The following is a 10,757-nucleotide window of genomic DNA, read 5'->3' as shown; positions in this document are numbered from 1 at the left end:
GGGAGAGGCAGGTGCCACACAGGCGAGAGTCCTTAGTCCGGTCCTTGGCTGCTCCATAGGAAGGTCTTCTGTCAGGAGTTTAGACATGGCTTGTTAGGAGAAAGCCTATCCCATTGTTCAAGCATGCTGGGCCTTGATAGTCAGAGACAGTCTATGATTTTAGAGCTTTATTGGAGAAATGCAGGGGGAAAGAGAAAAGGTAGAAAGAGAGAGAGACTGGTCATTGCTATAGGCAAGAAGGGGTCAAGCAGCCCGTCTTATAATAGGCTAGCTATCTTGCTGTTGCTAGATTAGTTTGAGGAGGAGTCTAGCCAACATGCCAAAAGCTTGGGACATTGTCTACCTGACTGCTAGCCACACGCTTGTGAAGGCTGTGGGTTTTGAAACTTTGTCAGGAGCCAGGGCTCCAGGAGACATGATCGAACTCCTTCTGACCCATGTAGGTGGAAATTACTACCCTTCGGGTCACCCTGGGGTTCAAGCCCTCAGCTTGACTGGAGATCAGGCTGTCTGTGCATAGCTCATTGCCTTACAGGTGGCCCTGGTGCTGTTTGTAGTCTGATGTTAATTCTGCATCCCCAAGAGGGGCTACCTCAATTATTATTAGATCACATGTGAACCTTCTCCCCATACTAACTGGTCAAATAAATGGTGGAGCCTGTGATTGGCAGTAGAAGGGATAGTTGGGGATGGAAGGTTTAGAGAGTGGAAGGAGTTTAGGGCATGATAGAGAAGAAGGACAGAGAAAGAAAAGGTAGAAGGAACATGGAACAGAACCACATGGCTTGGAGAAGCTGAAAGTAGCAAGGGATCTATCTCATACCTAGGGAATAGATTGGTATAGTGGTAGATCTCCCCAATCTAAGCACACGGAATATAAACATAACAACTGAGTTGTGTGTTATCTACATGGGCTTATTGGGGTTGAAAATTTACTGCAATATGAATTGACAGTCATTGGTAATTAATATCTCTCAATATCAATGTACTCAACTCCCCAATACAAAGTCACAGGCTAACAGAATGTGTGTGAATATAGGATCCATCTTTCTGCTACACAGAAGAAATACACTTCAGCAACAAAGATAGACATTACCTCAGAGTAAATGGCTAGGACAAGAGTTTTCAAGTGAATGTACCCAAGAACCAAGCTGGAGCAGCCATTCTAATATCTAAAAAAACAGACTTCCAACAAAAATGAATCCAGAGATTGGAAACGACTTTTCATACTCATCCAAGAATAAAAAACTTCGAGATGATATCTCAATACTGAAATCCATTCCCTAAATGCAAGCGCCCCACATTTATAAAAGAATTATTACTAGCATTTAAATCACACATCAAACTCCACATATTAATAGTGCAATACTATCACCTCACTCCTACTACTGGGTATGCTATCTAGACAGAAACTCAACAGAGAAATAATGAAACAAACAGATGTTAGAATGACCTGTCCAGCAGGTCCAGTTATTCGAGGGTCTCAAGGAGACCTTCTCCTAAGAACCAAATGGGGGGAGAGAGAGTCAAGAACCTTGTGCAATGAACGACACACAGAAGCAGTCTGAGTAGCATCATGGTCTCACTGTATTTAGCAAGGCTCAAGGCTTAAATGCACAAGCAAAAGGGGAAGTACTTCTCAGCAGGAGGGATGGGGTAGTGGAAATTTTTCTTTTGGCAACTACATGGGGAAGCAGGAACTTAGTGGTATCAGGGTACATCTTGTGGTCAGGACATCCAGCGCTGACTTAGGGCTGGAAAAATCTGTGGCTGTTCTCAGAGCAGTCCGTCGGTGGCCCTCTTTTGACCCCCTTTTCTTGTTGGGGGGAGAGGCCCAATTCAGAGATCAGGACAATAGTGTTGTCTTAATAGCTCCCAACATTAGAACTCAAAAGAGAGAAAAGCACCTGGGTAGCTAGGGCGCAGGGTCGGCTGACACTCGCTAGCTACCCACAACACCCGCCACAGGATCTTAAGACTTCTGGTGAGTGGAACACAGCTTCTGCTCCAATCCAATTGCACGCGGGACCTGAGACTGCATTAGTTAGGGAAGCAGAAACCGGCCTGAGTAGGGCCACAGGCCTCATCCGGCCGGATCAGCACCAGGGGAGCTAGAGCGCAGGGTCGGCTGACACCAGCCAGCTACCCACGACCCCCACCACAGGATTTTGAGACTGCTGGTGAGTGGAACACAGCTTCTGCTCCAGTCCAATCACGCGGGACCTGAGACTGCTCTGGTTGGGGAGAGAGAAATCCGGCCTACATAGGGCCACAAGCCTCTTTCGGTCAGAAAAGCACCTAGGTAGCTAGGGCGCAGGGTCGGCTGACACTCGCCAGCTACCCACAACACCCGCCACAGGATCTTAAGACTTCTGGTGAGTGGAACACAGCTTCTGCTCCAATCCAATTGCACGCGGGACCTGAGACTGCATTAGTTAGGGAAGCAGAAACCGGCCTGAGTAGGGCCACAGGCCTCATCCGGCCGGATCAGCACCAGGGGAGCTAGAGCGCAGGGTCGGCTGACACCAGCCAGCTACCCACGACCCCCACCACAGGATTTTGAGACTGCTGGTGAGTGGAACACAGCTTCTGCTCCAGTCCAATCACGCGGGACCTGAGACTGCTCTGGTTGGGGAGAGAGAAATCCGGCCTACATAGGGCCACAAGCCTCTTTCGGTCAGAAAAGCACCTAGGTAGCTAGGGCGCAGGGTCGGCTGAAACTCGCCAGCTACCCACAACACCCGCCACAGGATCTTAAGACTTCTGGTGAGTGGAACACAGCTTCTGCTCCAATCCAATTGAGCGCGGGACCTGAGACTGCATTAGTTAGGGAAGCAGAAAACCGGCCTGAGTAGGACCACAGGCCTCTTCCGGCTGGACCAGCACCGGGGTACCGCCAGCTACCCAGGACCCCCGCCACAGGATTTTGAGACTGCTGGTGAGTGGAACACAGCTTCTGCTCCAATCTTTAAACAGTGACAACGACAACAACTAACCCCAGAGATTACCAGATGGCGAAAGGTAAACGTAAGAATCTTAATAACAGAAACCAAGACCACTCACCATCATCAGAACCCAGCACTCCCACTTCGCCCAGTCCAGGGCACCCCAACACACCGGAAAAGCTAGACACGGATCTAAAAGCATATCTCCTGATGATGGTAGAGGACTTCAAGAAGGACTTTAATAACACACTTAAAGAAATACAAAGGAACACTGGTAAACAGGTAGAAGACAGTAAAGAGGAAGCACAAAAATCCCTTAAAGAATTGCAGGAGAACACTGCTAAAGAGTTACAAATCCAGCCGGGCGTGGTGGCGCACGCCTTTAATCCCAGCATTCGGGAGGCAGAGGCAGGCGGATTTCTGAGTTCGAGGCCAGCCTGGTCTACAGAGTGAGTTCCAGGACAGCCAGGGCTATATAGAGAAACCCTGCCTCGAAAAACCAAAAAAAAAAAAAAAAAAAAAAAAAAAAACCCAAAATGAGGCAACACTGGAGATAGAAACCCTAGGAAAGAAATCTGGATCCATAGATACGAGCATCAGCAACAGAATACAAGAGATGGAAGAGAGAATCTCGGGTGCAGAAGATTCCATAGAGAACATCGGCACAACAATCAAGGAAAATGGAAAATGCAAAAAGATCCTAACTCAAAACATCCAAGAAATACAGGACACAATGAGAAGACCAAACCTATGGATAATAGGAGTGGATGAGAATGAAGATTTTCAACTCAAAGGACCAGCAAACATCTTCAACAAAATTATAGAAGAAAACTTCCCAAATCTAAAGAAAGAGATGCCCATGAACATACAAGAAGCCTACAGAACTCCAAATAGACTGGACCAGAAAAGAAATACCTCCCGACACATAATAATCAGAACAACAAATGCTCTAAATAAAGATAGAATACTAAAAGCAGTAAGAGAAAAAGGACAAGTAACATATAAAGGCAAGCCTATCAGAATTACACCAGATTTTTCACCAGAGACTATGAGAGCCAGAAGATCCTGGACGGATGTTATACAGACACTAAAAGAAAACAAATTCCAGCCCAGGCTACTATACCCAGCCAAACTCTCAATTAACATAGATGGAGAAACCAAAGTATTCCACGACAAAACCAAATTCACACATTATCTCTCCAGGAATCCAGCCCTTCAAAGGATAATAACAGAAAAAAACCAATACAAGGACAGGAACCACGCCCTAGAAACAACAAGAAGGTAATCCCTCAACAAACCTAAAAGAAGACAGCCACAAGAACAGAATGCCAACTTTAACAACAAAAATAACAGGAAACAACAATTACTTTTCCTTAATATCTCTTAATATCAATGGACTCAACTCCCCGATAAAAAGACATAGATTAACAAACTGGCTACACAAACAAGACCCAACATTTTGCTGCTTACAGGAAACTCCTCTCAGAGAAAAAGATAGACACTACCTAAGAATGAAAGGCTGGAAAACAATTTTCCAAGCAAATGGTTTGAAGAAACAAGCTGGAGTAGCCATTCTAATATCTGATATGATTGACTTCCAACCCAAAGTCATTAAAAAAGACAGGGAGGGACACTTCATACTCATCAAAGGTAAAATCCTCCAAGAGGAACTATCAATCCTGAATATCTATGCTCCAAATACAAAGGCAGCCACATTCATTAAAGAAACTTTAGTAAATCTCAAAGCACACATTGCACCTCATACAATAATAGTGGGAGACTTCAACACACCACTTTCACCAATGGACAGATCATGGAAACAGAAACTAAACAGGGACACAGAGAAACTAAGAGAAATTATGAATCAAATTGATCTGGCAGATATCTACAGAACATTCTATCCTAAAACAAAAGGATATACCTTCTTCTCAGCACCTCATGGTACCTTCTCCAAAATTGACCACATAATTGGTCACAAAACAGGCCTCAACAGATACAAAAATGTTGAAATTGTCCCATGCATCCTATCAGATCACCATGGACTAAGGCTGATCTTCAATAACAAAATAAATAATAGAAAGCCAACCTTCACGTGGAAACTGAACAACACTCTTCTCAATGATACCCTGGTCAAGGAAGGAATAAAGAAAGAAATTAAGGACTTTTTAGAGTTCAATGAAAATGAAGCCACAACATACCCAAACTTATGGGACACAATGAAAGCATTTCTAAGAGGAAAACTCATAGCACTGAGTGCCTCCAAAAGGAAACTAGAGAGAGCACACATTAGCAGCTTGACAATATACCTAAAAGCACTAGAACAAAAGGAAGCAAATTCACCCAAGAGGAGTAGACGGCAGGAAATAATCAAACTCAGGGGCGAAATCAACCAAGTGGAAACAAGAAAAACTATTCAAAGAATCAACCAATCAAGGAGCTGGTTCTTTGAGAAAATCAACAAGATAGATAAACCTTAGCCAGACTAACTAGAGGGCACAGGGAAAGCATCCTAATTAACAAAATCAGAAATGAAAAAGGAGACATAACAACAGATCCTGAAGACATCCAAAACACCATCAGATCCTTCTACCAAAGGCTATACTCAACAAAACTGGAGAACCTGGATGAAATGGAGAAGTTCATAGACAGATACCAGGTACCAAAGTTGAATCAAGATCAGGTTAATGATCTAAACAGCCCTATATCCCCCAAAGAAATAGAAGCAGTCATTAATAGTCTCCCAACTAAAAAAAGCCCAGGACCAGATGGGTTTAGTGCAGAGTTCTATCAGACCTTCAAAGAAGATCTAATCCCAGTTCTTCACAAACTATTCCACAAAATAGAAACAGAAGGTACTCTACCCAACTCATTCTATGAAGCCACAATTACTCTGATACATAAACCACAAAAAGACCCAACAAAGATAGAAAATTTCAGACCAATATCCCTTATGAATATTGATGCAAAAATCCTCAATAAAGTTCTTGCTAACCGAATCCAAGAACACATCAAAACAATCATCCATCCTGACCAAGTAGGTTTCATCCCAGGGATGCAGGGATGTTTCAATATACGGAAATCCATCAACGTAATCCAGTATATAAACAAACTCAAAGACAAAAACCACATGGTCATCTCGTTAGATGCGGAAAAAGCATTTGACAAGATCCAACACCCATTCATGATAAAATTCTTGGAAAGATCAGGAATTCAAGGCCCATACCTAAACATGATAAAAGCAATCCACAGCAAACCAGTAGCCAACATCAAAGTAAATGGTGAGAAGCTTGAAGCAATCCCTCTAAAATCAGGGACTAGACAAGGCTGTCCACTTTCTCCATACCTATTCAACATTGTACTTGAATTCCTAGCCAGAGCAATTCGACAACAAAAGGAGACAAAGGGATACAAATTGGAAAAGTTGAAGTCAAAATATCACTCTTTGCAGATGATATGATAGTATATATATGTGACCCTAAAAATTTCACCAGAGAACTCCTAAGCCTGATAAACAGCTTCGGTGAAGTAGCTGGATATAAAATTGACTCAAACAAATCAATGGCCTTTCTCTACACAAAGAATAAACAGGCTGAGAAAGAAATTAGGGAAACAACACCCTTTTCAATAGTCACAAAAAATATAAAATATCTTGGCGTGACTCTAACTAAGGAAGTGAAAGATCTGTATAATAAAAACTTCAAGTCTCTGAAGAAATAAATTATAGAAGATCTCAGAAGATGGAAAGATCTCCCATGCTCATGGATTGGCAGGATCAACATTGTAAAAATGGCTATCTTGCCAAAAGCAATCTACAGATTCAATGCAATCCCCATCAAAATTCCAAATCAATTCTTCAACGAATTAGAAAGTGCAATCTGCAAATTCATCTGGAATAACAAAAAACCTAGGATAGCAAAAACTCTTCTCAAGGATAAAAGAACCTCTTGTGGAATCACCATGCCGGACCTAAAGCTCTACTACAGAGCAATTGTGATAAAAACTGCATGGTACTGGTATAGTGCCAGACAAATAGACCAATGGAATAGAATTGAAGACCCAGAAATGAAACCACACACCTACGGTCACTTGATCTTCGACAAGGGAGCTAAAAACATCCAGTGGAAGAAAGACAGCATTTTCAACAAATGGTGCTGGCACAACTGGTTGTTAACATGTAGAAGAATGCGAATTGATCCATTCCTATCTCCTTGTACTAAGGTCAAGTCTAAGTGGATCAAGGAACTTCACATAAAACCAGAGACACTGAAACTTATAGAGGAGAAAGTGGGGAAAAGCCTTGAATATATGGGCACAGGGGAAAAATTCCTGAATAGAACAGTAATGGCTTGTGCTGTAAGATCGAGAATTGACAAGTGGGACCTCATGAAACTACAAAGCTTCTGCAAGGCTAAAGACACCATCAATAAGACAAAATAACCACCAACAGATTGGGAAAGGATCTTCCCCTATCCTAAATCAGATAAGGGACTAATATCCAATATATATAAAGAACTCAAGAAGGTGGACTCCAGAAACTCAAATAACCCCATTAAAAAATGGGGCTCAGAACTGAACAAAGAATTCTCACCTGAGGAATACCGAATGGCAGAGAAGCACCTGAAAAAATGTTCAACATCCTTAATCATCAGGGAAATGCAACTCAAAACAACCCTGAGATTCAACCTCACACCAGTCAGAATGGCTAAGATCAAAAATTCAGGTGACAGCAGATGCTGGCCAGGATGTGGAGAAAGAGGAACACTCCTCCATTGTTGGTGGGATTGCAAGCTTGTACAACCACTCTGGAAATCAGTATGGCGGTTCCTCAGAAATTTGGACATAGTACTACCGGAGGATCCAGCAATACCTCTCCTGGGCATATATCCAGAAGATGTCCCATCTAGTAAGAAGGACACATGCTCCACTATGTTCAAAGCAGCCCTATTTATAATAGCCAGAAGCTGGAAAGAACCCAGATGTCCCTCAACAGAGGAATGGATACAGAAATTATGGTACATTTACACAATGGAGTACTACTCAGCTATTAAAAAGAATGAATTTATGAAATTCCTAGCCAAATGGATGGACCTGGAGGGCATCATCTTGAGTGAAGTAACACAATCACAAAAGAACTCACACAATATGTATTCACTGATAAGTGGATATTAGCCCAAAACTTAGGATACCCAAGATATAAGATACAATTTGCTAAACGCATGAAACTCAAGAAGAATGAAGACCAAAGTGTGGACACTGTGCACCTTCTTAGAATTGGGAACAAAACACCCAGGGAAGGAGTTACAGAGACAAAGTTCGTAGCTGTGATGAAAGGATGGACCATTTAGAGACTGCCGTATCCAGGGATCCATCCCATAATCAGCTTCTAAACGCTGACACCATTGCATACACTAGCAAGATTTTGCTGAAAGGACCCAAATATAGCTGTCTCTTGTGAGACTATGCCGGGGCCTAGCAAACACAGGAGTGGGTGTTCACAGTCAGCTATTGGATGTATCACAGGGCTCCCAATGGAGAAGCTAGAGAAAGTACCCAAGGAGCTAAAGGGATCTGCAACCCTACTGTTGGAACAACATGATGTACTAACCAGAACCCCGGAGCTCTTATCTCTAGCTGCATATGTAACGAAAGATGGCCTAGTCGGCCATCAATGGAAAGAGAGGCCCATTGGACTTGCAAACTTTATATGCTCTAATATAGGGGAATGCCAGGCCCAAAAGAATGGGAATGTGTGGGTAGGGAAGTGGGGGGCGCTATGGGGGACTTTTGGGATAGCATTGGAAATGTAATTGAGGAAAATATGTAATAAAAATATTAAAAACTAAAAAAAAAATAAAAGAACTCAAAAGAACCTAACAGATACGTACAGAATATTTTACACAAACATGAAAGAATATATTGTCTTCTCATCTTATAACAGAACTTTCTGTTTTTTTAAATTTATTTTTTATTAGGTATTTTCAAAGAAAGAAAGAAAGAAAAATTAGGAAACAAACCCTTCAGAATAGCAACATATAATATAAAATACATTGGTGTGACTCTAAACAAGCAAGTGAAAGATTTGTATAACAAGAATTTCAAGTGTCTGAAAAGAAATTGAAGAAGAAATCAGAAGATGACATCATCTTCCATGCTCCTATACAAGTAGGATTAACATAGATAAAATGGCCATTTTACCAAAAGCAATCTATAGATTCAGTGAGACTTCTATAAAAATTCCTACAGAATTTTTTACCCACCTTGGAAGAATAACTCTTCATTTTATGTGGTTAAAAACAATACAAAACAAAACAAAACAAAACAAAACAAAACAAAACAAAACAAAACAAAACAAGAAACCTAAAAACTCCTGTACAAGAACTTCTGGAGTTCCAGGACAGCCAGAGCTATACAGAGAAACCCTGTCTCGAAAAATCAAAAAAAAAAAAAAATAATAAAATAAAATAAAATAAAAAAAGAACTTCTGGGATGTATGACCATCTGTGTTCTCAACCTCTACTACAGAGCTCAGGGAGTCTTATGAAAGAATTGTGGGTAAGATTGAAGGAGCTGGAAGAGTCAAGATCATCAGAAGAAAACCTGCAGAGCCAATTAACCTGGGTCTATGGGGGCTCCCAGAGACTGAACCACCAACAAAAGAGTATGCACTGATTGGATCTAGGCTGCCTGTACATATGTAACAAGTATGCATCTTAGTCTTCATGTGTGTCTCATGAAGACTAATTGAACCAGGGGCTTTCTCTGACTATGACACTGTTTCCTCCTTTTGTATCCCTTTCCCAAGTTGGGCTACCCTTTCTGGCCTCAGTGGGAGAGGTTGTACTTAGTTCTATGTGATTTGATGCACCAGGGTGGGTTTGTCCCTGAGTGGGTGAATGCAAGGGAACCCCCTTCCTTTGAGGAGAGGGGACAGAATGAGGAAGTTGTAAGTGTGCAGCTGGGAGGAGAGTAGCGAGGTGGCTGCAAGCAGGATGTAAATAGAATAAATAAACAAATGAAAACATTAAGAATATATATATTTCCTTGCAAATAAAGAAGCTGGTATTCATGTAAAGTATGATAAATGCACAAATACTGAGTAATTCTTGTGCAATTTCCATAGTGTCACACTTAGAAAAATTTTCATGTCCAATCTCATTCAATAAAACTACAAATAAATGACCTATTTAAATGAAAATAAAATGTTTTAAAGCTGGAATTCTATAAAGTGAATTGGAATTTACTGATAATACACAACAAGACAATAATAATAGTAACAAATATATGATGACTCAAGATTCCATGGTTCTAGGCTGAAGAGATGACTCTCAAAGATGGAGAAATATTAGTAGTACTGTATGGCTTAGGTAGAGGACCTGAGATGAGTTCCTAGGACCCAAAGAAGGAAGTTTACAGCTACATGCAACTGCAGGTCCCTCGGAACCAAGGCACTCTTCTGGCCTTTGATGGTACTACAAACAGAAAGGTATACACACCAGCACTACCACCACTACTGTTGCTACTACTAGTATTAGTAAGACAAGCTTTTAAAAAATCTCCCTCACAATTCCACAACAGGATTTATTCTATGACCATATCCAGGTAATCAAGATATAAAATAACAGGAACATAAACATCAGTGTTCATATAATATTAAAATGTTTTGAAAACTTATTCCCATGGGAACATCCCTGGGGGGAATCCGGCCATTTTCTCCTGGAAAACTGTATCGAAGGCTTCAGCTTGGGCTACTGTGAAGTGATTCTGCCAGTCCCCAGTTGTGCCTATAAAATGTGAAGGAGACACATAGGTGGA

At 41.5% G+C, this 10,757-nt stretch overlaps 1 pseudogene; it reads right to left on the bottom strand.

Annotated features, from left to right (window-relative positions):
• Positions 1-10,613: 10,613 nt before the first annotated feature.
• Positions 10,614-10,757, bottom strand: part of LOC147003526 (sulfotransferase 2A1-like) — a 62,053-nt pseudogene continuing 61,909 nt past the window's right edge.

Source organism: Mus caroli, unplaced genomic scaffold (genome assembly GCF_978045245.1).
Source record: "Mus caroli unplaced genomic scaffold, Mus_caroli_1 scaffold_8, whole genome shotgun sequence".
Classification (NCBI taxonomy): Eukaryota; Metazoa; Chordata; class Mammalia; order Rodentia; family Muridae; genus Mus; species Mus caroli.
This window is presented reverse-complemented; position numbering and strand designations above follow the sequence as displayed.